The 26,449-nt window shown below is 33.4% G+C and overlaps 1 long non-coding RNA gene and 1 pseudogene across 1 annotated transcript in view; one reads left to right on the top strand and one right to left on the bottom strand.

Moving 5' to 3' along the window:
• The window catches only part of LOC145288083 (uncharacterized), a 531,533-nt gene that overhangs the window by 321,880 nt on the left and 183,204 nt on the right, over positions 1-26,449 (top strand). The window lies entirely within an intron of this gene.
• LOC145288473 (U2 spliceosomal RNA) lies at positions 21,674-21,884 on the bottom strand (annotated as a pseudogene).

The following is a 26,449-nucleotide window of genomic DNA, read 5'->3' as shown; positions in this document are numbered from 1 at the left end:
CACTTGAATTTTAGATATAGGTTCCTTGGAAATAGATCTAACTTAATAAATTGATTGGAGCCCAAGACAATAAATGTTAAGGGGCCATAATAGAGGTTGAAGTTTAAAAAAATTGACCTTTTTTTTGCGCAACGCTGGGCTGAAATGCTAGTATATATATATATGTATATATATATGTATTTATATATATATGTATATATATGTATATATATATGTATATATATATATATATAGTCTTTGAAGTTTTTAACCTTTAAAACTATACAAAACATATTTGTATCATTCTTTAGAAAACCATCTAGTCAGTAAGTTATTTAATCACCTGCAATCCCTGCATCAACTCGCTCTCGAATATATATATATATATATATATATATATATATATATATATATATATATATATATATGAATGATATTTTTCTTAGACCTGTAATTTATTATTTACAATAATTTATAGTGAGAACAAGTCATCTGATTTACATTTCTTTAATAGATTCATTTTGTAAATCATAAATATGAATTGTTATTCCAATAAGGTTTATTTCTGTGCATAATGAATACAACAAATCATGAAACAGAATACTAATAAGAATCCACCTCCATGTGTATTAGAAGGATTTGGGCCTACTCGCATTCGATTATACTGTGCCATATATATATATATATATATATATATATATATATATATATATATATATATATATATATATATATAGACTTATATGCAATTATACTGAGTTCGTGAAATTCAGTAAATTTTCATATACCAATGAGTTTTAAGCCAAAAATGGTTGACTTAAAGAGTAAGCTACAAGATAATCAAATTATATAATTGAGCATTAATATGCTGTGTAAGCAAAAACAAGACTTAAAAACAAGGTTGGTGGTAATAAAAAGTGTATTTCAATTTACGTTACAATTGTTTCCATAAAAATGTTCAAACGACATAATTGCTTGAAATTGTCGAACTATACATGGAAACAATTGTAACGTAAATTGAAATACACTTTTTTTGCCACTAACCCACCTTGTTTTGAAGTCTCGTTTTTGCTTACACAGTATATATATATATATATATATATATATATATATATATATATATATATATACTAGCATTTCAGCCCGGCGTTGCCCGGGTGTTTGGATGTGTATGTCGAGCAAAAAAAAAAAAAAAGTGGTAGTAGAAAGGAAGGCTCGAACCCGTAACGCAAAGAAGGAAAAGATACGGCCACCGCCAAACCGGAAGTGACATTTTTTTAAATATTAAGGCTAGACAATTGAAAGGAGAGGATAACTTCCAAAAATATCGACGAAAAAGCGACCCCCCTTTAGAAAAGTGCCCAGTTTAACGTGAAGATATTAATGTTTTAGCCAATTTTTCGATATTTATCGTCTGAAAGGTCGAACGATACTGATCTTGAGAAAATCCGTCGCATCTGTCGAAAGTGTTGGACGTACATACATAAATACATACATAAATACATACATACATATATATATATATATATATATATATATATATATATATATATATACATATTACATACATACATGCATATATATATATATATATATATATATATATATACATACATACATACATTTATCTATTGGTAACTAAAAAATTTCTACCGAAACTGATGCAAAAAGCTTGCCATTCTGAATACGCTTCATAGAAAATTTCAAATGTTTAGACAAGAAATTGTCTGAGTTATTTGGTAGAGACAGCAGAGGTCAAATATTTTTAAAACTTTGACCCCTATTATGACCCCCTTAACATTTATTGTTTTGGGCTCAAATCAAGTTATTAAGTTAGATCCATGTCCAAGAAACCTATATCTACAATTTCAAGTGTTTAGTTCCAAAATTGGCGGAGGAGTTGGTTAGAGTTCTCAAAGGTCAAATCGTTGAACTTTGAGAATTATACAGCTAAAAACGATCGCATAATTTTTTTTCAAATCTCTGGACCCTATATATAAAATTTCGAGTCTGTAGACTAAAAATTGACAGAGTTATTTCGTAGGGAAATGTACACACAGACAGACACAGAGACAGACACACAGACACATAGATGCACAGACACGTTCACTTTTATATATAGATATATATGATGAGAATAATGGAAATAGTATTCCGACGAAATAAAATAAAAAGAAACAAACAGAGTTATGTGTTCATCAACGTTTCGTCTTTATTTCGAGAAACCAATTATCATGCCTGTTTTTTATTTTATTATTATGGTGTAAGTAAAAATGTAGGCAATCATTTTTCTGTGTAGATTTGCAGTGAACTTTGTAGAATAGTTTATTATTGGATTTTATAATAAGTATGTCTAGAAAAGGTAATGAGTGATTGTTTTCTGTTTCATAGGTGAACTTTATGGAGGGTTCGACTGAGTCTTATATGTTTCTGATGTTATCTATATGCGTGTTTTCAGGAAGAAAAATTAAAATGTCGTCAATGTACATATATATATATATATATATATGATTGCAACGTCTTGTCAGACGAGTGCCACTCCCTCAGACATTTAAAATCCATGAGCCCAAATGCCTGAGGGAGTATCTATACACAGATGATGTTACAGAGTCTTAGCTTTGTACGACAGCTAAGTCTCTCTCTCGGTTCAAAATGTTGAGATCCAGCAACAAGCAAGAGCAAGATAGCCAGCAACAAATGAAACTGCAGACCAGCTTAATGCGGGTACTGGTCTTCCGCTTTATGGTTTTTTAAATCAGAGATTTGCTTCTCCTAGAAAGGTTGCCTTCACCACGGCTTACGGGAGTCCTCTCCACCCCAATACACATATAGACACACACAAATATATACGGTGCTAGTTGGCCGTTGACCCAGAAAAAGAGTTCATTCGCCCTTTGGAAGTCTTGTTTTTAATCCTTCAGGGAGACTAGCCGCCCTCCTCACCAAACAAGTCTGGTGGGGGAACCAGTTTAGTCGCCGGTGACCCGACCATGAGGCAGGTAGTACTGGGTTACATGGTACCAGTAGCATATGACATGACCTGACTGAATATCTATGTGTACATATACATATACATACATATATACATACATATATATATATGTATGTATATATATATATATATATATATATATATATATATATAAACTAGCAAGGCGCTCGGCGTTATCCATTCGTAAAACATGGTATGTTAATTTGTGCGGATTTCGTTATTTTTCTGCCAGAGTAAATTCTCTATTGGCTATTAGATTGCATATATGTATAGTAATGATTTCAAAAATTAAAAAAAGTTACGACTTCAGTATCATGTCATTATCTGCAATCAGAACCAAAAACCGTCAACGCTCTGACCATAGTCGTTACTTGGCGCTTCACCCCTCGCTTTTGCCGCCTGAGCTATTACGAGTTGGACAAAAAAGCAAAAAAATTAGCGACATACACGCGCACGCGCGCGCGCACACACACACACACACACAAATTAAACACCCAGTGTAGCAGCAAGTCCTAAGAATATCAACCTGGAAAGACCGATTGGAAATTACTTATATACACTATATTACGATCATGTAATCTTTACAGCCACCTATCTTGAAAATTCTGCTGTCAAACTTGACATAGTTATATGATATAAATCAGAGAGAGTGGCAACATTTGTTGAAGTGAGTGTCCCTCATGATGGATGTCTGAACAGAGCTGAAAGTAGAAACAGCCCAATGTTAAGGTCTCATGCATGATATGAAACGAAACTGGAATCTTAGGCAGATATCAATCATACAAGTGCCACAGGGCTCATGAACAAGAACCTTGAGCCCTATCTAACTAATATTCTTGGTGAACCAAGTCCAAAAGAGATCCAGACAACTGCGCTTAACGGAACAGCGAGGATACTAAAAAGAGCTCTCGGTTGGTTTCATTAAAAAGCAGGGGAATGTTTGCAACTGGTTTGTCTGCCCCATATCCAGCATTACAAAGAAAGAAAATAAATAAAATCACACACACACACGCACGCACGCGCGCGCGCACACACACACACACACACACACACACACATATATATATATATGCGTATATAAGTGCATGTATCCACGTTTTCATCTAAATTCCATGCAATTAAACAAATGTAGAAACTATGCATAACAGAAATTAAGCATAATTAGTAAACCAAACCAATCATCTTATAACGATTCATAAAAAGTGAATAAGTAATTAATGAAAGCTCATTGTTCAAAGGAATATGCAAATTAATGAACCTTCATAAAGTAACTCGCATAGCAAGGCTGAGTATGATGAGAAGTTCGTTTTAACAATATCTAGTGTTTTAATATCAATGTCAGAGCGAGTTCCATCTAGAGGTTCCAGGGAATTGTAAATTTCTTTGGACTAAAATAAATGTATATTGATTGGCTTCTGATGTACTATTGTGAAATAAAATATCGTTTGTTTTTTTGTTTTTTTATTTCCGGAAAATGTCCGTTAGTCTGAGCAACAATCAGAGAAAATCTTTGCGTTTATGTCAATTTTACAGCAGGTGTTCAATTTTACAGCAGGTGTTCATGAGACGAGCATTCGATATTCTCCTGGCAAATAAAACACGCGCACATGTCTGCATCCGCGAAACTTTATTTATTTTTTTTATTTAATTCACTTCATTCCTTTTCTCACAATGTGACACATTTTTTTGCCGCAATATATTTTCTAATGTTACAATAGATTTCCCCGTCGCTGAGACTATTAAAGACCCCCCCCCGGATATTCTTAGAGTGCATTCATTTAGTTTAGGTGCTTAGCAATGATAATACAAGCGTGTCATAGGAAAATACTATCTAAAACTGAAGCGTTATAGTAAGGTTAATAATGTTGCAAACTGGACCGTGACAAACACATTGCATATATTTTACAGATGACTGGACGAATCTAAACACAAGTTGTAGACTTTCTTTGTACGCGTTAACGTAAAAAAAATCGGACTGAGATCCAAACCCAAACCTAAAGACAGTAAATCAAGTATGATAACTATTGGGCCGGCTTGATGTCGTTACAAAGTGTTTTCAAAATTACTTATTTTAACATAATGTATCTGTACTGTGAACCATTCTCGCATGCGTATTCGTGGAACAGGTAGCGATCAAATAAAAATCCTACAACCCCTACGAACCAATTTTCAAGTTTAACTCCTTAGCAGCCCGCTTTTCCGTATGGAAATCGATTAAGAAAGTTTTCAACATGTTAGAATATCCTAAATGCCAAATTTAAAGTCTGTAGATTAAAAATTCGTTGACTATATAAGTTGAGAAATGCCCCCCACACCCATTGTCACTTTTATAGTTATATAGATTAATACCGTAGTATCTTTAACGTACGTACGTGCGTGTATAACGGTTTCCAGACTATAAATTATCCCATTTATAAAATGACGTCTCCTGGAAAGAAAAATGTCTTTAAAAAAGAGAAAGAGGAGAAACATGGATAACGTTCGCGATCACGTGCGAGGCCTGAAGGACATTCGAGAAGACGATTGCGTAAGGGGTGTTGCAGAGGCAAAGAGAAAATGAAGAAATAAAGGTAGTTGCTAGAAAGAACAAATGGGTTACAGTTATTTCTTATTCTTTGTCTTGGTCTGCTTTGCGGCTGAAAGGGCAAACAACGTGTGTTGGTTCCCGGACAACGTTAGAATATAGTTATCATTCCTTATTTAAAAACAATTAGAAAGATAAAATACGTCAACACGATTAACACTATTAACGCTTACTACATTACCATCTTACATTAATTAATTCTTGGTAACTCGTGACTCACATCTACAAAAGGCAATGTTATTAAAAATAATGTAATCCGTTATGTTTACAATGTCAGTTAATTATAGTTAAATAAAATAACAATGTTCACAGCCATTTTGTTTCTCTTTCAGTCTTACTCCTTGCGCTTATATGTTAAGTTGTATTATTAATAGCGGTGATATAACCTTTTGTTTAAACAAAATATTCGAATCGTTTAAGTTTTCCGTTTTTTATTACCTTAGGTTTTTAATATACAAGATTAGAAAGAGAGGACGGGAGAAAGGGAAAGAGAGAAAAAACAGAATAGAGGCGATAAACACCTTACAAAATAAGAGCAGAGTGTGAGCTAAACATATACACTGAGTTAGTATGGGTATTATGCATTTAATGAGATTATGTTGTTTGATTAGATAGTTTCAAATTGTGGTTAATTGTACTAATTAATTTGCAAGTTTTCTTCAGACATAATCAAGTGTAGTCAACTTTAGTATTAACGAGTTTTCTAACCGGTCATGTTTATTGAATATGATAAGTAGTTACCTTGTGTTGCAACGTTTCTTCAACATGTTTTCTTTAAAGTACGTAAAATTACATACAGAGGAAAGAGAGCGAGATCAAGGTGGTTCGATATTTTTGTTTTACGGCATATCAACCCTTTTCAGTTTATTTAATGCCGAATCCAAAGATTCGGAAGTAAATTTTTTTAATAGAAAATATTTGTTTTTAAGTCGGTTTCTATTTAACCCATAGTTGGGACCCTAACAGGTACTACCACTCCGGGTCAGAGTGGACCTGGGAGCAATGGCGATTAAAGGGTGGCTCCACACTCCCCAAAGCCCGCAAGCTGAGGGCCTCACCACTGGATATAGTTTAAGGTAATATCCAGGACCGCGAGATAAAGAAGCATAAAGTGAGAGATAGGAGATGAAGAAGGAAGATAATGATTGAAATACGAAAGAAAGAGAAAGAGAGAATAGTGTTTGCGTAACTGAGAAAGATATGCAAATAGATATAGGATAGGAAGAAAGAAAATGAGGAATAAGAAGAGAATCATGAAGGGGAGAAAGACACAAAGAAAATACAAAGAGATATAGAGAGAAAACTGTTTGTGTGTTGGAAAACTCAGAGAGGGAAATATAGAGATATAAAGTAAGAGTGTGTGCGAGGGAGAGAGAGAGGGAGAGATGGAGAGAGGAAGAGAGAGGAAGAGAGGAAGAGAGGAGGTGCGTGAGTTTTAAAAGAATGTTAGAAAGATAAAGGAAGCTTTGAGATGTACAAGCGAGAAAATTTAAGCGATTTTATGAAAAAAAAAGTCTAAATTAATAAAAATGGCGACAAAAAAATTGGCGTAAAACATATTTACTTCAAATAACTTTCTGAAAAGGAGAAAAAATGTTCTGGTAGACAACATAATCTGATAGAATTCTATAAATGACAATTTATAAGATATAAAGTATATTTGTCCAATAAAGTATTCAAAGAAATAAATATATTGGGTTTGGAAAGAAGCAAATATTATTGAAAATAATAAAACACGGACAAGAAAATGCGTATTTGAAAAAAAAATCAAAGGTTTGTTAGAAGGAGCGTATTTATGAATCAGGGAAAGTATTATACAAAATTGGATTAATATAAGGAAGCAAAATAAAACGCGAACAAAAATCTGATTGTAATAAAAAATACACATGAAGAGATAACAGATTAAGATCGAGAGGTGGGTAGGTATATAGAAAGACAGATAAATACAGAGATCGAGAGAGAGAGAAAGAGAGAGCAAAGAAGAAAGAGGTCAACTACAATTAAATAGAAAGCAGAGAGAGGGAGGCGCATTTCTGGCTTTATAATAGAGAACAACGTGTATTTATTTGTATATAAGCATGAACATTTATATTCGCATCTCACACGAAATTTAGCAGAACAACTTTAAATGTTAGAACACAAGGAACGGAAATAGCACATCGACAGTCTTGCTGTAAGGTAGTACATATTTATACAAGTAGACCCAGCATGATATATTAGAGTACATTGCAAGGAATAGAACACAATAATAACTCCTCACATTTTTCAGTATCAACAATATTTATTCCATCATTTTCTTACTACTCTTAAACTTTTCAGACGTAGATGTGTTCTTTATTTATTGTTTTTAATTTAACGACTGAGACCTCATTCTATACAAACACGAGCTAACACATCTGTTATTTTTCACGCGAAATCTACTCTTGTATACGGTATATAAAATAATATCCTCAAATATGCTAAACAAAAACATTTGCGTTTAATCCTTTACAAATAACTTCGAAACTAATTGCATGGACTTGTTATAGGTTAGTCGTCTCTTAACTAATCCAGTATTTAGTTATTCGCATTACCTCTCCATTTACTTTAACCAATGAATGTTACTTCTTTTGTGTGAAAAATAGTGCGTCTCACTTAACAAACAACGAAAGGCTACATTACTGAAAACCATAAAAATAAATCCTTAAGTCTGCCATATTTTAGTAACTATTGCTTGTTATTTTTGATTTATTTAATACTTATATATGCGATACAAGATTTATACGTAGTGTAATAGAAACGCTTTCGATGTTTTCTTTATTTTCGTCTTTATATTATTTTTCTTTTTCGGCCAAGTTTAGGACTTAAAAAAATGTACAACCACGAAAAAAAAAACATACGCTAAAAAAAATCACATATATAGTTAATGATTATAATTCTTTTTATTGAGAAATTGAACAGAAACATTTAAAGAAGGGCTACGACATGCATACGTGTAAACTGTCCCTATCAGTTATGTTTGAGCAAGAGAAATATTAAAAATTAGAAGATATGCGTAATATAAAGCGTGAAATATTCTCTAACTGTTGACACAAGATAAACTTTACTTTTAGATAATTAATAAAAAAATAATGCACTTAAATCAATAAATAAATAAATAAATAATAATAATAATAATAATAATAATAATAATAATAATAATAATAATAATAATAATAATAATAATAATAATAATAAGATGATGAAAAAGAACGTAGCTCGAAAAAAAACCCCAAAAAACAAAACAAGTAAAGAATAATTTTTTTAAATCGTAAAATGTAAATACCGACGGGTGGCCTCATGATTAACCTCGGCATGAAACTTACGTTTCTTTGTAACTTACTATATGTATGTTTATATACTACTATTTGCTATATGTATATGGATGTTCATCTTTATCATCATGCAGTCCGTTAGTCTTGACGATGACTAGTTGGGGCCTCAGTGCTTTATCCCTCAGTGTTGGCGTAGTCTCACTCCGTCACCACAGGGCTTTCCACCTTGGTCCCAAACTTGCTAACGCAGTTTAGGTGCAGTATCTGTTGCGCACCAGATAGACACCCTCTGAACCTTCAATGTTCATGTCCAGTGGAGCGAACCCGCGACGACTGACAACAGAGAAGGCCACAGCTTCTGGCCGAAAGTAATATTAATGTTACTACTCGCTTAACCTATATTTATTTGCAATATGCACAGTTATTTATTACTATTTTCTATGTATATTATTTGCTGCTACTTGCTATGCGCTTTTAATATCTTCATAGGTTTGTTCTATACACTATTAGACCATTTCATTTTAATGAGGTCGGCTGTATGTACCCACCGAAAATATTGGTACAGATTATTTAAGACGTTGAAAATCTCTTTCGAAATTAGCATGTTTATTTTAAATTTAAAACTAATTTACTAATATAGCATATAATCAATCGTTGTTTGGGGTGGGTATATATCTTTTTTTACATAGATGTCACCACTTATCAAGGCCTGGAAGCCATTCAAGTATAAGGGTTAATGGGTGTACATTAGTCAATGGGATTATAGCGTAGCAATTGTAATTAGTGGGAATTGGAATAATAAGAATGACTGTTCATCAAGAACTTGTTTACGTTGGCTATGAAAACAATCACATTTTAGTCAGCTGGAATGAAGGCAAACGGAAGAGTGTTCCACACGCCTGCCGTTCTTAGAAAGGAGCTTTATTAATGAAATCTCCGTTTAGGTTTAGGAACAGATAAAGAGGTGGGGAAATTATTGATAGTGGTTTTGGTTACACGAATGTTTTTCGTGAAGGTTTTGCGAGGGGGTGGCATAGATTGAAGCGCAGGCGAGCATTTGCCATGAAAATAACGATAAAGCAGATGCAGGCTCGTAAAGTCTCTTCTGTGGGAAGAGGTTGCAGGGAAGAGAAAAAGGCACCCCCACTAATCTACGAAGTCTTTTTTTTAAACTCTGTCAAGTCAGAATCAGCTGCTTATAGCAGCTCCTGAACAGATGTGGAAACAGTACTCCCTCATTCTTTGTATGTCTTTGTTTTGTTTTCATTTTACGCAATTAAAGGTATGTTGCAGATACATATGGTTGGAAAACATGAAATCGGTAGATTACTTATGCCAAGAAATAAATGGGATGTTAATGTATAAAGGATGAAGTTATTTACTTTTATTTTCATAAATAACTACACAAATCGTAAGATAATTCAACAAATTCGTTCGTGGACACAGTAAATAATTCGGAAGTTTGAATGCGTTTGAACGCTATCAATAAGATAGCGAATATCTGTTTAAAATTAGGCATACAGCCAATCAAAAAAGTGGGAAATGTGGGTCTATGATTTCATTCTTGTCACCTTTGCTTTGTTCAAGAAATTCCTAGCAAATTTCTCAGTAACCATACGACCACATTTACATCGGACGTCTACTTAAGATTCTTAAATCGTTGTTTTTTTTCTAATCTCTATTTAATATTAGTGTCATATATGATACATGTCAGTTACAAACTCTCAAAACAGCTTCGCTAGTTGTCCAAAGAGAAAAGAACCTCAAGAGTTCAGCCAGAACAATTCAAGGACAGTCTAGAGGCTTCTACCAAACTGTGTGGTTTGTATTCTAACTCGTTGGGGGAAAAAACAAGCCACGACAGATGTTTCTGGCGTGCCACAAGCCACGAAAGGGCGTCCCATTAGAAAAGGCAGGGCAGTCGGCAACTATGCTACAGAATTACACCACAGGTGTCCAACAGTCAAGAATGACTTCAGAACTGGAATCGGTTTAACAAGCTATAACTGAGCTCCCATAACAAATGCATGTTCACGGCCATCAACACAAGCGATGGGCGAATATTGATATCAGTTACTATGTCTGAATACGCGATCTCTTACGATTTACAGTAACGGCGGAAAGAGATGGTATTAATTCGTATGTAAATCGTTGATTGTTCGAACGAATAAAATATTAAAGCAATTAGACATTCATGAAGTGGATCTATTTCTTTATATATGAATATTAAATAGAAATATTTAATACCAGAATACTTCGTTTCAAATAATATACAAGTACTATCTTTATTTAATTAATATAATCGTGTAAAATTATGCTGTTTCGCTTATCCTAAAGTACTTAATGGCAATGATGATATTCTGCCAACTATCGTTAATTGATTTAAAAACATAGAAAACTGCTGTCTCAATTTTAACCCTAATTTAAATATCTAATATGTCAAGTACAAAAATATCTTTATAACATGTATCCAAAATTTATCTTATTTCAGTAATAGTAATTTAGTTAGCTTTTCCTTTTGACTACATCCCCAGTAAACATTTTCCACAACTGTGAATGAATTCCATGTGAGTTTGGTTTGCCTTTTTTCTTCATTTGACTTGCTATATCGAGATACATGTTCTCTTTCGGAAATTCTGCTTGTTTTTTAATTTTTTATTTATTTATTTTTTTGTCTAATGTGTTCAAAATGAAAATATATCATCTACAAAACAATTGGTTGTTCTGCCAGGAAAGATGCAGATCTGAAAAATATACATAAGTTCTGTTTAGAAAAAAACCATTAGCAAAAGTAAACAAATAAAAATACTGGACTTTGGAATCTAGCAAACTTTTTACACGCACATACACATACACACATACATATATTGTTTAAAATAAAATTATCCACTGATGCGTGTTTCGTCATTTACGACTCATCAGAGTGGCTGAATCTAGGGACGAGCTCGCTAGATTAAGCCATTCTGATGAGTCTTAAACGACGAAACACGTGTCAGTGGATGATTTTATTCGATACAATATATATGCCGCTCCCAATTTGGGGTATGACATTGGTAAAAAGAGAAAATATTCCCAACTCGCATTTAGGTAAAACAGCACGTTCGTATAAATAATTGAATCAATTCAAAAAGTATCGCAAAATAAAAGAAACGAATACAATAATTCTCTCTCTCTCTCTCTCTATATATATATATATATATATATATATATATATATATATATACATATATAAATATATATATAGCGAGAGAGAGAGAAAGAGAGAGAGATAAAGAGAAAAGAGAGAAAAAGCAATATGAATAGATAGATACAGGGAAAGGGAACGAGTGATAGATAAGCGCATAAATTGTAGGAAAAAATGAGATGAAGGAATACAGATTAGTAAGAGACATGCTGACATTTTCCAACCTTTTTGCACGCATGTAATTTAGTATCGAATTAATATCACGTGGCCATCCTCGAAAGCATTGGGTTCTTCTTCTGACCTTTTGTATATTTTAAATTGTGAGAAGCCATGTAAAACGATCATACAGGCGCGTACACACACATACACACATGCATGTATATATATATATACACGTATACATATATATATATATATATATATATATATAGAGAGAGAGAGAGACAAACAGACAGAGACAGAGATAGAGAACATTCAACTGTAGACAAGTTACAAGGTATAAGAGTAAGATGCTGCGTATCAGGTAATGAGGGCGGGGAAATACACAGTGGGAAAATTATATAGGTTACAAGGGAAAATTTTGGGAGACAGAGAATTATTTTAAAAAAGGATGAGTAAAAAATGTGATATCGATGGACATTTGTAGTCGGAGAAATCGAAGAAGGACAAATCATGAGAAGAGTGGATGAGAGAGAGAGAGAGAAACGAACAGAGAGAGAGAGAGACAAACAGACAGACAGACAGAGAAAGGCAGAAACAGACACAGAGTGACATAAAGAGGTCGATGAAAATAAATTGACCGACTTACAGAGGCATTGAATTTAAACATAGAAACCTAAACAGAAAACAATATTAGAGATAGATTTATTAAGAAATGCATGAAAAATAAAGTACATGAGTATTAAGGAGGAATAGGAATAGGGGAAATGCATAGATAGATAGATAGAGAGAGAGAGAGAGAGAGAGAGAGAAGAGAGAGAGAAATACAGAGAAAAAAGAGAAAGTGATGATTAAATAAAAAAGACACATCAAGATTCAGAGAGCGGAATCATTTTGATTAGAGAGCTAATAAACATCTGCTCTTTTACAAAAGTGATTTTGATTTCATCAATGTTGATGTTATCTCTGATGATGATAGGGACGCTGCTGATGAGGCTGATTAAGTGTTGTTTGCTTGGTGGATGACGTGACGTGTGGTGCGGTTAGGTAAAGAACCCTGACGACGACGATGGGTTCTAAGGGTGGCGGGGGGGTGCAGAAGATTATGTTTGTTGTTCGTGGTGGCGGTGTTAGCCGATTAGCGGCGGGGGGTTCGTATATGTGTCATAGTACGCAAATAGCCTTTTCCTAGCGCTCGTTTTCTCTGTTCATTAAGACTTTCTAGGGGCTGATACAAAAATCAAAACGGCTCACCCGCAGATATTTTAAATAATACAGGAAAAAAGGGGGCACACCCATACACATGTACACAAATCACTGACTTTGAATTCATCCACGTTTATGTATGGTATAAGGACGTAACCCGACCGTGGATAATCAAATATAAGTAATGTCTTATATTTTTAAATTCAAATTGGTCAGTAGCAAATTGCATTGCTATGATGACGAAACTTATACATTCATGACCGGAAAATTTCCTCTCTCTGTTGAAGATATTGACGGTATGAGACTCTAAGAAAGCAACCCCTGCGATGAACATTTGCTAGAAGTATAGATGAGTCATTAAATTCCTAGCAACAGTGCATTAAGAATGGTAGTGACTATGTCAAAAGAATAATCCTGGCGCACAAAATGGCGCCTGTTTTAATGGAAATACACTTCTCTTTTTAGCTGTTCATCTTTTTGCGTTCAAGCCATAAGACACTTTACTTTTGAAATGTCTTTCGTATAATAAAGTTATCCGGACGCCCAAGTACAGTCATGGTTTATCGATGGCATAAATTTCTTAAATATGGCGGTGATTACGTGGAAAAATAAATTCCAGAGCACAGAAGTCGATCGTTTTAATAGTACCACTCCTGTCTTCGTAGTTCTTTAACTTTCGAGTAAAAAGTAGAACATTTTACTTTTGAAACGAACATTTTGTATATGTATATATATATATATATATATATATATATATATATATATACAGACAGACAGACGGACAGACAAACATATATATATATATTTATATTATTTTTAAATAAATATTTTCAGAAAATATACTTAACGACTGTAGTGTTTATACTAATGCAATCATTATATGCAAGAAGTTGTAATTAATGCCGGTTGGCATATTTAAATCCAGCCGCTAAGCAAAGCAGCCACTCTAGACTTCGTAATCCAGCTTTTTCCCCTATAGTATCGACAACTAACACATAAATCGAATAAGATTTAGTTATGGTGAATGCTTTTTGGACGGTCGTATGGTAAGTGCTCTTCTGACATCCAATCTATGCCCCCCTCACCAAACTTTCACGAGAAAGACTCGTCTAGCTGAAATCACTATTAATAATTTCCCCCCACTCTTTAGCTGTACCTAAACCTAATCGTAGATTCCATGAACAAAGTATCTTACTTTGAACTGCATACCTGTGGAACTCTTTTCCTTTTGCCTGTTTTCCAGCTGACTTCAATATGTTCGTCTTCAAGTCCAACTTAAACAAGTTCTTGATGAGCAGTTCCTCTTAAGTAATCCAATTTACCAAATTTCCAATACTACCAATTATTACGACATTATCCCATTGACCACTGTACGCTTATTAAACTCGAGTGGCCTCCGGACCTTGATAAGTGGTGACTCCTTTGTAAAAAAAATAAAAAGATCGAGTCTACAACATTTTCGCTTAAATTGACCGTAAAACTATGACAATGAAAACACTTGGATTGTTTGCATCAAGAAAAAAAAACGATCGTTTGAATAGGAGGTAATATCTTTTAGGAACAAAACACACTAAATCAAACGGGTAAGAGAATCTTTGGTTTGGTTTATAAAACTACACGTAAAAATTTACCTTTTCTTTTACGGCCCCCAACGTCTGCAGAATGTTACACAAAATCGGTTTGTGTAAAAACAGTTGCAAGAGGCTCTCTGAGAAAAATATAAAAGAAGCCCTGACACAAACCGTTGGTGGTATGACGTTGCAGGCAGCAGCGAGGAAATACCTCCTTACTGCTAAAAGAGTAGATAATATGTGGAATAATAGTTTTCATATATTTAAATCGATCAATACTTTAAAACAACAAAACCGGTATCAAAGAAGAAAAATGCAGTATTTAGGTTTGTAGAATGAAATCACAAGTTTCTCTTACATGAAAATTAATAGGATAATTGTTGCTCATGATATATGTACGTATTTGGTCCATTATCAGAAAAATATCAATATTCTATCAAACTTTGGAAGATATGTGGAAATGTTGGTACCGAAAACCTATGCACGCTAGAAATAGGAATTATGAAAAACAAATAATAAAAGCTAATAAAAGTATAAACAATGTACCCTAAAAATCTTCCTTGCAAGTAAATTTAAATATTAAATGCCATAATCAAATGTTGTCTATTATTTCAATCACAATTAAAATGACTGTTTGGATTTTGTACAGTCAATTTCAAATGAATCAAACGCTATTGCTAAACAATTAACACGTTTAATAAGACTTCAGTTAGAATATTACAATCATCGGTAAATAATTTAGATGGAAAGTTTCTCTCATCCAAAATGAGTTATCAGGTTGAAAATCTATATTTCTCTTAGTCTGTCTGTCTGTCTGTCCGTTTCACTTCTTCTCAAAACTATTGGGTAAATCTGGTTAAACAATTCTAACTTTTGCTATGACAATGTGCAGCGGATTAAGTATTATAATATTCGTTCGATGTGCAATTAGGGATAAATAGCGATTACTCACCACGATACTACATTTACTCTAAAAGTTTTCTCCGAAACTACTGGATCGATCTTGCAAAAATTGTGTATGGACCTTTGCTATGATAAGGTAAAGCCAGCTGTATATTATGCTCACGTAGGGATAGTAGTCATTAAAAGGATTAATATTTTATGGAAAAATATCTAGCCCAAACCAAATCTCATTCATTCATCCATTTGACATTCAAAATAAACGGTCTATAACTTTTGCACATAAAAATAGGCAAACACTCGAGTATTTCTAATTATTTGAATTATTAATTTAAATGGATTAATTAATGCCTTAATGGCCGGTTTAATATAATTAGACCGAGCTTGTCAAAGAAAGTTGAAGAAAATAATAAGTTATTTGAATCAACCGTAACTATACACGCAATAAATAAAAGCTTGTTGGAACTTTGAATTGTATTCTATAAAACAAGAGATACGAAGAAGAGGGATTAACAGAAGTTGATATTCAATTAGTAAGAACAACTATATGTCAATTTTTCAATGCTGTCTGTGACCTGCAGCAGATCTGCCAAATCAATAAGTTTCGATTCTCTTAAAAAATAGATGAGAAATCATATATATATATATGTGTGTGTGTGTGTGTTGGTGTTAGGGCGATTAATCGGTATCGGAATCGGAAAAAAATTGTGCATATTTGCCGATGCCAAAACAATTGTTTTTTTTTTCATTGGAATATGTTTAAAGCAACATCTTTCTTTTCTGGTAATAATTGTAAAATTATAAATATTTATTGATTTTAACTATTGGTAAAACAAAAATCGCTAGATCATCCTTTATAAGCGTATTTTTTTTCGTTTGGGAAAATATCCTCAAATTTAGCAATCATTTTTACAGTAAACGGAAGAAAAAAAGACAATTCTCTATTTTAATATTTAAAGTTTTATACAGAATTGGAATCGGAATCGGTTATTTTATTGGATTTGGGAATTGTATGCATATTTTTTTCATTGTTTTTATATATTTGTACAAGCTTCAATCATTAAATAATTAGCTGATCGTTATGAATTTTGAAACACGGGCAAATAAAATTTTAATGTGAGCGCAATTTAATTAATTTACTTTTACCCAAAGGATGTAAAAAAAAATAAAGTGTCATATACTTCGTGAAAATTAAAACACTTCCGCAGTCTGGGATATTCAAAATTAGGTTACAACAGTTAACAGATTGATAGCTTAACGAAGACATCGAGAACTCTACTGAGCTCAGACATTACAACAAATGAACACGCTTGATGTATACCAACCGTTCAAAATTTTGCTTATAATAGCAATAGAAACTAAAAGAAAGATCCTTGGTTGTGTCAGATTAATCATAAACATTTGAAAGTGTGTGTGTGTGTGTGTGTGTGCGTGCGTGTGCGTGCGCGCACGTATATGTGGTCGAATTCTTCGATAATGTGTAGCTAATGATAATACGCACGTTGATTATAACTACAATTTCCCACCGTCTTCCCTGCCATCGCATCCCCCCCAAGTTCTATTCCCACGCACTTAATTGTATACAAGAATCCTCTTCAACAAAACAAACTTCTGCGAATTACTAACCAAAACTCTATCCACTTTTGACTATAAACTTCAACCCAATTCGCAAATATTTATTCAACTGAACACCACCCCCCCAGGATTGGTAAAAATCTGAAAACATCTGAATGTGTTTTAAAACTGACTTGTAATATGAGATTGACTGTAGCACAGACAGGAGATCCATTCTCTTAATTTAAACTGCATTAGAAATGGGCATAATTCATTTGGAAAACGGACATTCTCAAATCCCTCTACACACATACACCCCCAGATATATAGCTATATAGATATATAGCTGGAGCAATAATAATAATAATAATAATAATAATAATAATAATAATAATAATAATAAGCAGGTCTCCACCAGATAAGTGCAAAGAGAACTGGGACGTTGGGGAGGCATATTGCTACTCAAATTCCAGTGAAGAATAACAGCCGCGGCCAAATAGCTGTTGCGATAATGCAAATTTATTTGCAAATGTTATTGAAAGACTGGAGAGTACTAGAAACCTGGGGAGGCTTGCTGTAACTCAGCTTCCAAGGAACACCTCAGACTGTTTTAAAGGAGAGATATTTGATGGCCTGTGTGAAAGCTCCTTGTGAGCCAATAATAATAATAATAATAATAATAATAATAATAATAATAATAATAATAATAATAAGCTGTGGTATATCCATTGAAACAGTGTCACACATTGATAGTGCGTGTTTTATACTTTCTCAAAAAGAGTACAAATGTCGCTATGACAAAGTTTGCACAAATCTGCACTGGAGATTGTGCCAAAGTTTGGAATCGAAGTGATATACAAATGGTACAACATCACCAAAAAGGTGTATTGAAAAATGACGACGTTAAGATTCTCTAGGATTTCCTGATTCAGTGTGATAACTCACAGGAAACGGATATTGAACAAAAGACCAATGATTGTCAAATTATTTATATGGCTTGCCCAAACAACATCAACTTAACAAAACTATGGAAATATCCGAAACTGAGGGTGAAGATTGCTACATTGTGGAATAAGAAAACTTCCATCATGCTAATAATTATAGATGCTCGAGCTCAATTCCCGATGATCTTATGAGACAGCTGAACGCTTTGGAAATCATATACATCATCACCGTACTCCAGAAGCCAGCTCTGCTTGGCTGAGCAAACGACATGGGCCAGATGCTTTTCATTTAATTTACTCACTAGCTTTGGTGTGAGAGGAAAAACCGGTATAAAACATCACAACATTGTGAAGTTAATGGAAAAACAACAACAACAGCAGCAGCAATAATAATAATAATAATAATAATAATAATAATAATAATAATAATAACTAGCGGGACCTGTGGAAATTCCACAGCGGCACTTTTCATATGTAATATATTGTCGCTGGGCATTCTGTGGGCGTTTTATTCAGTATGAAGGAAGGTAAAATCATATTATTCTACCCTTTTATTAAAACTGTATCGCCCCCTTACTAAAATAATGATTTTGATATATTTCCTGGGCTGATTATTTCATTACATACACACCGGTCAATTAACTCACATTTCACCTTTTTTCATAATTATTGAATATGCTACTATCTTCGACAATAATTTATCATAATTTTAACCTACATTATCGTCTCTCCTCTTACTAAAATAAAATAAAATTGATATAATTCATGGGCTCATTATTTCATAAAAAACACAACTATCAATAAACTCACATTTCATAATTTTTAATAATTCTTGGATATGGTACTGATTTCGATAATAATTTTTCATTATTCAAACCGACCATATCGTACACCTTACTAAAATAATAACTTTGGTATATTGTCTAGGCAGATTATTTCATTACAAAAACACCAACCAAGTAACCTACATTTCATCTTTTTTCATAATTCTTAGACATGTTATCAATCTCGACAGTCATTTTTTATTAGTTAAACACACCTTATAGCTTACCCCCTTATAAAATAATAACCTTGATATATATGATCTGGGCTGCATTTTTCATTATTACACACCAATCAATTAACTCATATGTCATCATTTTCATAATTCTTTGACATGTTACTAATTTTGACAATCTTTTTTAATCATTTTAACCGATATCAACGCCCCCTTACTAAAATAACTTTGATATATTGTCTAGTCTGATTATTTCATTGCAAACGCACTAATACATTTTATCATATATTATCATTTTTCATAATTCTTGGATATGTTACTAATTCAAACAATCATTTTTTCATAATTTAAACAATTCTTATCGCCCTCTCTTACTAATATAACTTTGATATATTGTCTAAGCTGATTATTTTATTATAAACATACCAATTAATTAACTCACATTTCATTATTTATCGTAAGTCTTGGATGTGTTACTAATTTCGAGAATAGTTTTTTTTATAATTTAAACCATCGTTATTGCCCTCTTTTACTAAAAATAACTTTGATATATTGTCTGGGCTGATTATTTTATAAAAATCACACCTATCTATTAACTCACATTTCATCATTTTTTATAATTCTCGGATATGTTACTAATTTCGACAATCACTTTTTATATGTTTAATCCACAATCTTAACTTCCCACTACTAAAATCATAACTTTGATACATTATCTGGGATGATTATTTCATTCCAAACACACCAATCAATTAACTCACATTTCATCATAATTATTGGATATGTTAGTAATGTCGACAAACATTTGTCATCATTTTAACCCACATCATCGCCCACTTTACTAAAATAATGACTTTGATATATTGTCTGGTCCGATTATTTCATTGCAAGCACACTTATGCATTAAATCACATATCATTTTTCATAATTCTTGGATATGTTCATAATGTCGACAATCATTTTTCATGATTTAAACAATCCTTATCGCCCTCTCTTACTAACATAATAACTTTGATATATTGTTTGCGCTGATTATTTTATTATAAGCACCCCAATTAATTAACTCACATTTCATCATTTTGCGTAATTCTTGGAAATGTTACTAATTTCGACAATAATTTTTCATATTTTAAACACACCTTATCGCCCTCTCTTAATAACATAATAACTTTAATATATTTCCTGGGCTGATTATTTCATTACAAACACACCAATCAAATAACTCACACTTAATCAGTTTTCATAATTCTTGGATATGTTACTAAATTCGTGAATCATTTTTTATAATTAAACCCCCACATTATGCCCCCTCTTACTAATATAAGAATTTTAATATATTTTCTGGAACATCTTCATTACAGACACATAAATCAATTCCAGGTACTTTCATAGTATGTATGTTCCACTTGTCTTATCCAATCCCGGGTGACGTCGCATATTATGCTAGTATATATCTTTCACCAATCTTATTCGATCCCGGGCAACACTGCTACTATATGCTTTCCACCTATCTCATTCAATACTCGGCGACGTTACTGCTAGTCTATATTTGCACTTATCTCATTCATACCCGGGACTGACTTAATGTCCGGCACGCCGCTGTTAAAAATACACATTAAATAAAGTAATGTCTAAAACGTAAATAGTTGCAGCCATTTCCGGGACCGACTTCATATCCTCCACCTTACTGTTAAAAATATACATTAAATAAAGTGATGTTTAATGCGTAAACGGTTTCAGCCATTTCTGGGACTAATTTCATATCCCCCACACTACTGTTAAAAATATGCATGAAATAAAACAATGTTTAAATCGTAAACGGTTTAAGTCATTTCCGGGACTGGCTTCATATCCTCACTCCACTGTTTAAAATATACTTGAAATAAGGTGATATTTAAATCATAAACTGTTTCAGCAGCTTTTCGAAATTATTACATTAAAACATTATCACTGATAGTGATTCGGCAACCATTGCTTCATCATGAATTCCAGTGACTTAAATCCTCCCTTTTTTGCTCTTGGTTAATGTAGGAGAAATCCTTCATTACTGATACACTTTTTATTTTTGTTACTGACCAGAGTGCCCCTTTTGGGGAGCTGGTTTCCCCCCAAATTTTTAACCTACCTTATGTCCAACTCTGCCCTTATTGGGAGGCAAGTAAACAAAAAAAATAATCAGAAGGGAAATTTTCAGGGCATAATAAATCAGAAGAGACATTTCTAGTACATCTTATAATTAATCAGAAGGAAAATTTCCAAGACATTTTGTAATTAAATCAGAAATTACTTTCTCCAGTTATTTTTGTAATATTAAAACTTTGTTACATTAAATATAGTACCAATTTACAATGTCTCCCCACGGGACAGATTTAGACACCAGGGTCGTTTTTTAACGTGAAGAAAAGGGACAAAAATTGTCTTAGTTGTAAAGGATTTCTCCTTCACTGAGAGAGAAATTGAAATGTAGCAGCTGAAGAACAGATACTATACTTTGATCTTGGCCAAAAGGTCAAGAAGAACAAATCATTTTTATTAGCTTTGCCTCAACAGCGACACCATTTTTTGTTTTGTTTTAATGTTTCATAACAAACGATCCGGATGTAAACGTGACACACAAAAACACACACACGCTATCGTATTAGTATATAGATAATAAACACTGACCATGAGGAGGGGAAAACGAGAAGCAACAGAAGTAAAGGTACTACCCAATCAAACAGAAAAGAGGGCGGTAGGTGAACATGTTAGCTACAAATATTTGGGAGCGCTGGAAGCAGTCGCCATCAAAGCAACGGAAATGAAAGAGAAATTAAGAAAGGAACACCTCAGAAGAAGAAACTAAACTATATAGTCGAAACGTAATGAAACACACGTGGGCCGTGTCATAATAAGATATTCTCGACCGTTTATAAGCTGGACTAAAGAAGAACTAAGGAATCTCGACGAGAAGTCAGAAAATTCACGACAATGCACAGTGCTCTACAATCGAAGGATGATACTGACCGATTATATGTGAAAAGGAAAAGCAGAGGAAGAGGGCTGCTTTGTATAAAACACTGTGTAAATAACACGAAATACAGAATAAGAAATATACATAATGCAGAAGACCGAGAAATATTATTGCAGCAAGAGACACAGAATAAACAAACAAGAAAGAAAAAGAGACGAGGAATATGACGAGGAAAGAACAATGGGAAGAGAAACAGTTACATGAACGAAAACACTTGGAAATGGCTACAAAAATGAAACCTAACAAAGGAAAATGAATCACTAATAACAACTGCATAAGATAACGCAATTAGAATCACCTCCCTACATCAAAGCAAGGATCGACAAGACACAATAAAACAGCAGGGCAAACTCAAAGAGACGAAACAATATACCACATAATAAGTGAATGCAGCAAACTAGCTCAAAAAGAACATAAAAATAGACAAGATCAAGTAGGGAAGGCAATACATTTGCAAGTATGCAAACAATTACATCTTGAACACACGGATAATTGGTAAAATAACAAACCGGCAACATAAAAGTCACAAGATCCTATGCGACATTGATATACAAACAGACAACCCATTAAAGCAAGAAGGCTGGATGTCATAATAGTTAAAAAGAAGGCAAAGTCCTGCCAGATTGTAGATTTTGCCGTTCCAGTAGACACATAATGAAAATCAAGGCGACTGAGAAACTGAGTAAATACGCGAAACTGGCTAGAGAGCTCAAAAGGTTCTGGAAAATGAAAAAAAGTAAATGTAACACCACTAATAGTAAGGGCGCTAGAAACGATACAGAAAAACTTTTTTTTTTAAATGGGAGAGATTGGAATCAGAGGGATAGCCGAGAAGATACACCGAATTTCAATAAGGAAACTGCAGAAATATAAAGGAAAACCCCTGAATGTGGAGACTAACACCACACATAAACTACACACAAACTGGACACAGATGCAAAACACAAAGGGAAACAGCAAATAATCATGAAAACTGAAACTGTAGAATTGCAAGATACGGCACTCTTTTTGCTGTGAGTTTTAATATCTCAACAGCAAATAATGAGGATCACGGAGGATGGAAAGACCTAGGAGAGGAAGCATCAGCCAGACCTCCGCTCGTTGAGTGTGAAGAGGACTGGGATGTTTGGGAGGCTTATTGCCACCCAAATACATGTAAAAACCAATTGTCACCACCAACGAGAAAAGGTTATCGAAAGAGGTGCAGAGTACTGATGTCTGGGGAGACTTGTTGTCACTGAGACTCCAGGGAAAATCACAAGTTTGTTTTTCTCAAAGAGCAATGGTTGAGGATGGCTTGTCTGATTTCTTCTAGTCTGTAAATACTGCTCGTCGTCGTCGTCGTCCTCGCCCTCCTCCTCCTCCTACCACTACTACTAATAATAATAACAATGCATTATCATATCTTTTAAGTGGTATATAATAATAGAAGAGTGCACATTATCCTAGATAGACCACTTACATGCAGTTGTTGCATAGAAAACTAATTTCATTTGTTATGTTGAACACCAGACAAATTACACGATACTGATTAAAATCAATACGTGTAGAAATTCAGTCTCATATCCGACTATACATTAGTTAATTCAAAATGCTTAATTTATTAGATAGAGCATGTATGTTTAATGCTCGTATTGCCCAGAAAAACAAATCAACATTACTGTATTTTGTAAGCTATTTTATATCCGATAATCTGCTCGGTGATTTATAAGAACCATATGATATTAATGAAGTATAATGTGTGGCAATTAGTATAACGCAACTAGAAATGTTCAATTTCTTTAAAAGAGTAGGCGTGTATATTGTTATAATTTTATATAAGAAAATCTCTATAGCTTTGCTGAGGGTAGAAAGTGATAGGCACTCATAAGAAAATTGCTTAATATTTTAAGAATAGTAGGTATGTTCAAACGTAACTTAATTGTCTCTTTCTTTCATACAATCTTGGGTAATGCAGGGTAGATCCGCTGGTTTAAATATAAGTGTTTGTGGGAGTCCATATTAATCAATAGATAGCTGTTTTGTCGTCGCACAGCAATTTATATATATATATATATATATATATATATATATATATATATATATGTATGTATATATATATATATATATATATATATATATATATATATATATATACGAGTATATATATATATACTAGTGTTCAAAAATATTTTAAACTTATAGTATTCAGTAAATGTAGAAATATTTAAAGTATTTAGGAACGGTAAAGTGTAAATGCTACCTGTTTCCATGTACTGTTGTTCGTGTTGAATTATGGGAATCATGGATTGCTTGAAAGTCCCGAAATATTGGATGAGATTGACGTACATCACGATGATTTGAACTAGGTTTCAAATTTGAGAAGCTTAGCCGCAGAGTCAGTGCTCGAATTTAAAACTGTGATATTTTAACTGTTGTATTGTAACGAGTATGTCGAATCAGAAAATATTATGGTAGGCGTTTTGGTTTTGTTGGTGAACAAAATTTGCTGAAGAAGATGCAAACGATTGTGCGGAAAGAAACAGGTAAGGCTGGTGAAGAAAACGCTGAACGATGGTTCGCTACGCATCATAGGAAGCTAAAATACTCTCCATCAAATTCGATAACGCACTCGCACCGGAGATGGTTTGGTTATTCGCAAGAATAATGGTGCATCGCGTAGAAAAAGAAGTGGCTCGTTTATATTCCACATGCACTCCTGCGTATAATGAAGACCAAGTTCTTTAAAATTGTAATACTTTGGTGTGCGTATCCAGTAAAATCCATGTTATGCTAACCATGTTTTTAAAACGGGAATAATACAATACAGACGATAATGTGTTGCTATTCTCTGTTGTTAAGTGCGGGAAAGCCAACCGTCTGAGTGCAGAAAAAAAATCCGTATTACACGCCCGGGAAAAAGCAGAATTGCCTGTGAGCGAACGTGTATACCTACACTCGTCTTAACATCATCTCCCTACCTGTCTGATTATAATCCTAAGGACTATTATCTGTGGAGCACAATTTATAAAGATACCAATAATACTTAACAGAAACAAGGAAATAATAGTAACGTACGTTTAATATTTTAAGCACTATATTACACATATCAATTTACATAAATACACTGCTCACGTTTAATCACGATAAAAGGAAAAATAATCGAACACAAATAAATAACTATAAAAAAAGGTTATAAACAAATCTGAATATTCACTGTAAGCAAGGGCACAGATTCGCTGACTACAACCCCATGTAGATAGTTACTGTTCATTGAAAACGGGACCACTCATAGGTCGTGAGTCGTGATGTCATAGGACAGATTATAGTGCCGAAGAGATTCTTCCATTTCAATCATTATTCGCCTACGGAGCAAATCTGACGGGGCCTGGTCTGATAAATTGTTTGGTCACATTATCGCGTAACAATTTAAAGTTCATCTTCAACGATATTATCAAATTTAATTCTTAAAAAAATTAAGAATTTATTATTTTTTTAAAAATTTATTCTGAAATGGATACCAGAAGCCGGTGAGTGAATATTAGTCTCATTGAGAAAAAAACATGACAAATTCAAAACGAGTAATTCTAAAAAAAAGTGTTTTCAAAGAGTAATATTTACGGGGTGTAATATTTTCAACTAATCAAATTATATATATATATATATATATATATATATATATATATATATATATATATATATACTGTCATCAACACTTTCCAAACCTATAGAAAACATGCATAATGCAAATATTTTGAATCATTATTACTAGTTCTAGACGCCTACCAGAGTAAGAAAATACCAGAGGTTCAACTAGCGAATGCGGTTCCTTTGTAGGGGAGTATATGTTTCCTTTTTACCAATATTGTGTCTTTATAAGCATTTTTATATTTCCAAATTATTCCACATCATAGTCCTTCCCCAAAAGTTAGTTTCCTCACGAGACCTTCCCCCTACATACTACACCTCAACCGACTCCAACACCAATGCTATATCCTGGGGCGTTTGAAGGTCGGGGTGAGATAAATCTATCGACCTAGATGGCGTCGGGCCGAGTGTTTGGGGCTATGAAACGCGGGCAAGGCGGACAGTAAGGT

Source organism: Euprymna scolopes, chromosome 11 (assembly GCF_053919585.1).
Source record: "Euprymna scolopes isolate OS-2025 chromosome 11, ASM5391958v1, whole genome shotgun sequence".
In the NCBI taxonomy this organism is placed as follows: domain Eukaryota; kingdom Metazoa; phylum Mollusca; class Cephalopoda; order Sepiida; family Sepiolidae; genus Euprymna; species Euprymna scolopes.
The sequence above is the reverse complement of the archived record's forward strand: the minus strand, read 5'-3'. Positions and strand labels throughout refer to the sequence as shown.